The following is a 7,846-nucleotide window of genomic DNA, read 5'->3' as shown; positions in this document are numbered from 1 at the left end:
TTAAGTGAAATTAGAGAGTTAAATCTAATTTAAAGTGGAAATTGAATGAAATATAGAATTGATTGTGAAGAAATAAAATTAGTCTCGGTTTAGGGACTAAATTGGAATTTAGACAAATGTTGAGTAAAAATTGAAATATGCAATACGAAATTGAATTGTATTGTATTGTATTGATGAATTCTAATTGTTTTAATTTTGTAGCTAATGTCGTACCGGAATACTTGACTAAAAAGGGGAAAGATAAATTCGATGTGGAATAGCTCGAAATTTCTAATTTGTATTTCTATAATCCGAATTTAGTTTTTAATTGTTATAATTCAATTTAATGTATATGGTAAGTGTTGAGGTGAGAATTATTGTGTTTTGCAATTGAAATTGATTGATTTAGTATCATTACATCAAAACAGGCTTTTAGCGGCGTTTTTTAGAAATAAACGCCGCTAAAGAACAAGACCTTTAGCGGCGCTTTTCCCACAAACGCCGCTAAAGACTAAGACATTTAGCGGCACTTCTCCCACAAACGCTGCTAAAGACCATGACCTTTAGCGACGCTTTTCCCACAAACGCCGCTAAAGAACATAACCTTTAGCGGCGCTTCTCCCACAGACGTCGCTAAAGACCATGACCTTTAGCGGCACTTTTCCCACAAGAGCTGCTAAAAAACATAACATTTAGCGGCGTTTTTATCACAAACGCCACTAAAGAATAAACTTTTACCGGCGCTTCTCGCAAAAACGCCGCTAAAAACATAACCTTTAAAAAAATATATTTTAATCAAATAATATTTACTTTTATGATAAATATTTTATTTTATTTTATTTTTTAAATTTAAACTTTAAATATACTTTTAAGGATAAAAAATATTATTTAAATTAAATTTTCTATGAAAATTTTAACTTTAAAATTAAATATAAAAATTAATGAATTTAGTTTTAGAATTTAAAATAATAAATTAATAACACAATTAAAATCCAAAAGTTAGAACTCAAGTTATCGTAAATATTAAAGTAAAAATAAAAATTTAGAATCAAAATTAAAATAAATAATACATATGAGCAACAGACTGACTAGTTAAACAAGCCTATGATTATACACATTGCAAGGTAATAAAAAAGAATGCATTTTCTTAATCAAGTAAATCTTGGTAATAAAAGATATAATCAAGCAAATATGAAATCCAAAGCCAGAATAAACGCCTATTTACATCTCTAACTGCCATGCATTACTTATTTACATGACTCAACAATTTACAGTTTAACGGAATCGAATTTCTCACCCACTACACCTTTTTGTTTTTGGAACTGAATGTAACGCAGGGTGCTGGTAAGGAAAGCATCCGCCACACTACAAGGGTTTGTGGAATCACTTTGCATCTCAATATTAATTAATTCCATCAGCCATTGGATTGCGGAACTGGTGATTTGCTTATTGTTAGAGGACCCTGCAACCTCTCCCGCAAATTTTTTCAATTTCTTATTGTTAGAATGAATTTAATGTTTACATGAAAAAAAATCTAAACCAAAGGACAAGTTTTGAGGCCAGACCTCTCCCCGTCCTTTATGCCATCCTGATCATCAACCCAAAATAGATGGGAACATGTATAAACAACTCTGCACTGATCAGCCTTCTTCAATAGCCGAGCTGAATACTGACCAAAGTAACACATATTTAAGTTTTGTATAAACAGTTCAATGAAGTACAATGAATTAGAGAAGAGGAAGCAATATTACTCATGTGGCTTTGTGTGTCAAAGTATCTCTGTTCTCAACACCAAATACATTCATCCTCTGGAGAGTCCCAATTATCAGATGAATTGCAGTCACTTGGGCTTTAGTGTCCTATGATCAAAAACATTCATGAAACTCTACACAAATTAGAAAGGCATAACAGACTTCAACAATAACTGATCTGAGTAGTACAATTACCGCAATTTCTTCTTCATATAATACAAACGCTTGTGTGAAAAATTCATACGCAACATGCTCAATATCACAGCCATTAGCTGCCTGATAGTCATGAAACAGAACAAGGACAAAATACAGGTTAAAAAGTTAAACATAAAATTCAAGCCTCTCTTCATCAAAAAGGAATATAACCAAAGACAAAGCCTGCAATACTGTTCATTATGCATATATTGCTAATATCATAATGATAATATGCCATTCATTAAACTTAAAAGCCATAATGATGGGAGATTTATGACGATAGCACCCCCTTCGCATCATCTTAAAATAAAATTATTGATCCCTAATGCCTGGAATCAACATAATAAATTAATGGAACATTGGTAACAGCCCTAAGAATGTCACAAATAAAGCTATTTATTCTTGTAAGCACCTGTTCCATCAGAAAACTTGCACTCTCGTGAGCAACATTATTTATCTCAGTATGCCTTTTCCCTACTATCAATTAGAAAAATGGCATCTCTTGAAGTTCAATAAAATTTGTTATCATCTAAAATAATTTTCAGGGTTCAATTCAGTATTTAACCAATGACTGTTATGCAGAGTTGGTTTAAGTCAAGACTCAAGATTACCTCAGCACATTGCAGGTACAACCTTAATGCAAGTTCAGGGGATGGAACAGCTGAAAGGGACTCAATGATTTGAAAGAAGGGCTATTAGAGTGTCTTTTGCATAATGTGATATAAGTTATTAGATTGTAGTATAAAAAGAAAATCAGTATTATAAAAATAAAACATCTAATAACGTTTTAATTCCACTTGTGGAATTAAAATTTAATACTCACAATATATCAGATGCTAATTTATATTAACATATCAAAATATATAATTATAAAACAAAAATATAAACACAATATATATATGAGAATTAAGGATCGTTGAATTTTTTAAATTTAGAATTAAATTAATATAACATATAAATATTAGAAGATTAAATTTGTCATTAGACTAATAAAAAAACTCACGACAACTTTTCAATGACTCATCTACAACTAATGAGAGAATATATTAAATATTTAATTTCAAAAAATTAAATAATTAAATAAAAATGAATAATTAAGCGACTAAAATAGAATAAATCATATAATTAAGTCATTGTTCTTATATTTTACCCTAATATAATAGTGAAGGGAGGCGTAATTATTTGGTTACGTGTCCCATGATTGTGTATATTTTAGAAAAAATAATAATAAAAATAAAAAATAATAAAAGGTACTTGTACTTGAAACGCAAGATACTGGTGGCTTCTACTCCAGCTAATAAACTAATTAATTAATACCTATTCTTATAATATTCCATTTCTCAAATCTGTTCAATGACTGCATTTCACGTCCCCAACTTGTTATTCCCTTTTAGATATCTTCACATGCCTCTCACCTTTCTTCTAACTCTTTCTTTATTTTTTTTAAAATATTTATTCAAATATCAATTAAAAATATAATATGTACTTTTTTAAAAAATATATACTATAAGGATACTCATTCAATTATAAAATTTTTAGATGTTTCCAAAATTTGATTTTTTTTGTTATTCTATTATTAAATAGTTAAATTTGTATTTTTTATATATAAGAAAAAGAGGGAACTTATTAAGTAAAATATTCATTACAGTACCTAGGAATGATTATCCTGTAACAAGGCACATGCACAAGTAACTTCACTAGTAAATCAAACCACATCATCATATATGATCTTGTGCCTAGAGGTGCTCATGGGCCGGGCCGCCCGAAATATGGGAGGGTTTGGGTAAAAATATAGGCCCGAAATATGGGCTTGGGCAAAAAAAGAAGCCCGTTTAGAAAATGGGTCGGGCCTCGGGCACCACTTTTTTGGCCCAGGCCCGGCCCAGCCCAGCCCGATATAATAAATATATTTATTTTTTAAATATTTTTAATTTTAAAATATTTTTAAAATACTTTTTTATTATTTTTTAATTTTAAAATATTTTTAAAATACTTTTTTTAATTTTTAAAATAATTTTTTGGTATTTATTAAAAAAATGGGCCGGGCCGGCCCGGGCCCAGGCTTATGATTTTTTTTCTTGGGCCGGGCCTGGGCAAAATTTCAGGCCCATATTTTGGGTTGGGCCAAAATTTTTAATGGGCTCGGCCCGGCCCATGAGCACCTCTACTTGTGCCTGCATGTATGATCTTGTGGATTTTTACTAATAAGCATTTAATATGTCATCGCTGTATATAGAAATAAGATGAGATGAAAGGTATGCAGAAAAAATGAAAAAACTCAAACCACAAGCTGCAAGCATTTGACAAAGAAAAAACTCACATGACTTGGACAATAAAGATAAAATGAAAGGTATGCAGATAAGATAGAAGTATAAAATCGAGCAAAGAAGAAATCACCTTACAAAGTTGTCCCAGGTTTCACTTTTCATAACTCCCGATGGGTCTAGTAATTGAGTCATCTCATGGCTCAACTTGAAATGTGCACTCTTGAACCGCATATTTCCACCAGGTGATGTTTCCAAGATGAAACCAAAATCAATATGAACAAGCCTCCCGACACTGCATTGACATGCATATCACAGTGGTTGAGTTTTAGCTTATGAAACTACCTTGAACAATCGGATAGAGCCATTTTCTCCAGTTCAGTTCAACCATGAAAAACCAAAAAAATAAAACTAAAATAGTTGACTTACAAAACAAGAGATAGACAACAATACTTTGTTTTTTCTTCTTAGTATTTATTTAACCATTGTCAGTCATATCTGACAGCTCATTAGTCTTAATTTACATCATTACCTCAAAAGAAAATAAATGAGAGAGTACAATATACTTTAAAGAACCAAAAGTCTATTTTTTACCTGTAGCATCAATGACTTCATTGAAGATCTTCAATACATCTCTTCTAGCCGACAATTCAACATGCTGCATTTTCTTTTTATTAAAATCAAGACAATTTTACAAACTGCAAGTGAAATATTGTCTATTATATTCCAAAACCAATTGTTGCTTTACACAAGGCTGTCTTGCTATTCGATATACTAGTTTTAGGTTTAAGATTATTGGATCTCTGATAACAAGACAATACCAAGCATGCATAATTTTATAAAGGTAACTCTATACGAGAAACCTTTCCTGGTCATTACTAATCATACATATGTAGCAAGTTTGTGGCATGACCCTTATATTACCAAACATGTCTCAATAGCCCCAATTGTCATTGCGGAACTCATCATCGAATTTCTTTTTCAGTTCGGGATGTTTCTCAAAGTACTCATCTGCTGTCATGGTGCTGATCTTTTGCTGTTCAAATAAAGAAAAAAGAATAGAACAAAAATCAACAATTGCAACTACAATTACAATAAAGAGAAGATTCATTTGGGCAGTGTTTTGCAATTACCTTCAGTTCCTGAAAGTCGGCAATTTCTTTCTCCAAACGCTCGGACTCTTTCAAAGATTTCTCCTCTACTTCTTTCAATTCAACCAACTATTAACCACAAGTAATAACCAAATCAGATGATGAAAAAGAAAACCAAAACCATTGAGACAGGTAAAAGAGGATCAAGAATGCTGCTGATTCTCACCAATGCATCAAATTTCGGTTTGAATTGAGGAGTGACTGTGTCAACAAACTTGGGGATCTCTACGCCTGAAAGGAAGCATATAGAATGTGTAAAGATGAGAGTTAATAACTCAAAATGTAGATAAAATTAAAACAGATGAAATCGCAAACTCCCCACAGCTTCATCGAAACCACTCACACAATAAACCATGGATTCCAAAAGTTGTAGCCAAGTGATAACCCGGTTAGACAAATTACTATAATCAGAGCAAAGAAATTACACTAAAGAGAGAGTTATACATAGTAACCAACCAATATGCCAAGTAAACAGTGAAAAGGAAGCAGCTCCATTTAACACAGTTAATTCCAAGAAGGTGCTCGTGGAACATCTTACCGTAAAAAAACTTGATTTATGGCAATACGCGTATTTACACAACAAAAAAAGAAGAAAAAGAAAAAAGATTTTTTAAGCAAAGACAGAAAAAGAAACTGAAACAGAGATTCTTCACCTTCTTCAACCTTTTTTTTATCTCTTTATTTCAGCGAACAGCCTTACTCCCTCTTCGTTTCCTTTATCTTTCAACTCCTTCCAGTAAAATTAAAAGGAAACTGTATTGAAAGCCTAAAACTAAAAGAAACCCTAACAGATCGAGAGAAAAGGAATAGCTATGGTGAGTGAATTCAGTGCAGTGAAATGAAAAGGAAAAAGAAGTGTGATTGGTGTAGGTGTATTGACTGGTGTTGTTGGAAATGGGAAATTTGGGGGATTTCAGCTGAAGAAAAATAAACTTTTATTTGGGGATTTAGGGCGCACGACTGAGATGAGAAGAAGAGGTAGTAATGAGCGGGTAACCAAGTTTTGGGAGTGAGCGGGATTTTGATTACTTTTCCTTGCGGCGTTTTTAATAAAAATGTCAAAAAAAATCATTTCATTTTAAACAAAATAACGCCGTTTTGCTCAGCTAAAAATTTTTTATTTTGTCTACTAAAATTTTTTAGTTAAGTGATTTTATAAAGCATTTATTATTACTATTTTTTATAAATTGGATTTTAATAAAAAAAATTAAGTATTCTCAAAATAAATATCGTATATTTTAATAATAAAACAAATGATTAAATAGATGCAATTAATTATTAAGTTAGAATTATCCAATGTTAATCACGATTTCTATTAAAGATTGAAATGTTAATCAAGATTTTATATTATTTTTTTCCGATTTAACCTCCGTTTTATTAGAGATATTTCTTCCTAACTAAAATATAACTATTATGCTAGATGTTCGATGTGGAATGATTTTAGTTTTTGTATTTTATTTTTATTTGTTATAATTTGATCATATCCAAAATAGATAGTTACCTATCCATATCAATCTGTTACTTTTTTTATTTATTTGTCAATGTTTTTTCTTAAATCTAATATTTAAATATATCAAATGGTTTAGATTAAATATTTTTAAATATAAAAGCATTAATTAATTGTATATTTTTTTATCATTTAACAAATCTCAAGGAAACCTTAAGTCCTAAACCAGTTAATATATATAAAGTTTATCTATTAAGCTCTTAAATAATTTAAACTATAATCATAATTTTAATATATTAAAATTAATATTATCTCTTTTACAATTATATAAGAAATTATTTAATATATAAATTAAAAAATACTAATTAATGTAAACCCTAAACCCTTAACCTCTATCCGCTAAATCCTAAATCGTAAAACATAAACCGTAAACCCTAACCCTTAAACCCCACCCTTATAACTGTCCTCCATAAGTTTGTGACCGCATTTAGTATAGTTCCTTAATCTTAAAGATATTTCAAAAGATTCAAACTCTTAGTTGTAACAGTACTCCTAATTTCTTCAACTCTAGAAGATTCAAACTCCTCATCCACATCAACAGATGTTGCAATGCAAGTGATTTTTTCTTTTGGAACCTTGAATCCATCATCAACTTTAGGATTTCCTTGCTTCTCCCTAGCACCAATGTCCAAACCTAATAATTTTAAAAAATTCAATCAACAAACAGAAGGTGAATTGGAGGCAGAAATACCTAAAAGAAACATCCAACTGCAAGTTGTAATGGTATCCATAGGAAGAAGAAAATAGTAAGGTGTTACAAATAATTTTAAATGGAAAAGTGCCAAGCAAAACCATGGGTCATATTCAGTTTCTGAAACAACAGAACAAACAAGTTATGAAACTTTTACAAATGAACACCAAAAATTTCAATCAATCCTAATGAATAATAAATTTACATATCTACCATTTTTTTAAAATTCGCGTCAATATTATAAAATTAAAGAAACCAAATTATACTAAATTCAAATCAAATGATAACAGAGTGACTAAAACCATAAT

The 7,846-nt window shown here is 30.5% G+C and overlaps 1 long non-coding RNA gene across 6 annotated transcripts; it reads right to left on the bottom strand.

Annotated features, from left to right (window-relative positions):
• Nucleotides 1–1,104: 1,104 nt before the first annotated feature.
• Nucleotides 1,105–6,362, bottom strand: LOC107912597 (uncharacterized). Of its 6 annotated transcripts, XR_005921162.1 has the most exons (11): nt 5,994–6,362; nt 5,507–5,571; nt 5,323–5,409; nt 5,114–5,225; nt 4,784–4,847; nt 4,323–4,484; nt 2,537–2,586; nt 1,926–2,006; nt 1,731–1,838; nt 1,545–1,648; nt 1,105–1,441 (listed from the first exon to the last, which is right to left on the bottom strand). It is a non-coding gene; the product is annotated as an uncharacterized lncRNA (long non-coding RNA). The 6 variants fall into 6 exon arrangements; XR_005921160.1 differs by lacking the exon at nt 2,537–2,586 and having other exon boundaries at nt 5,103–5,225; XR_005921161.1 differs by lacking the exon at nt 2,537–2,586 and having other exon boundaries at nt 4,784–4,887.
• Between the last annotated feature and the right edge of the window lie 1,484 nt (nt 6,363–7,846).

Source organism: Gossypium hirsutum, chromosome D11 (genome assembly GCF_007990345.1).
Source record: "Gossypium hirsutum isolate 1008001.06 chromosome D11, Gossypium_hirsutum_v2.1, whole genome shotgun sequence".
Taxonomy (NCBI): Eukaryota; Viridiplantae; Streptophyta; class Magnoliopsida; order Malvales; family Malvaceae; genus Gossypium; species Gossypium hirsutum.
Note: the sequence above shows the minus strand (reverse complement) of the source record. Positions and strands in the feature narration are given on the sequence as shown.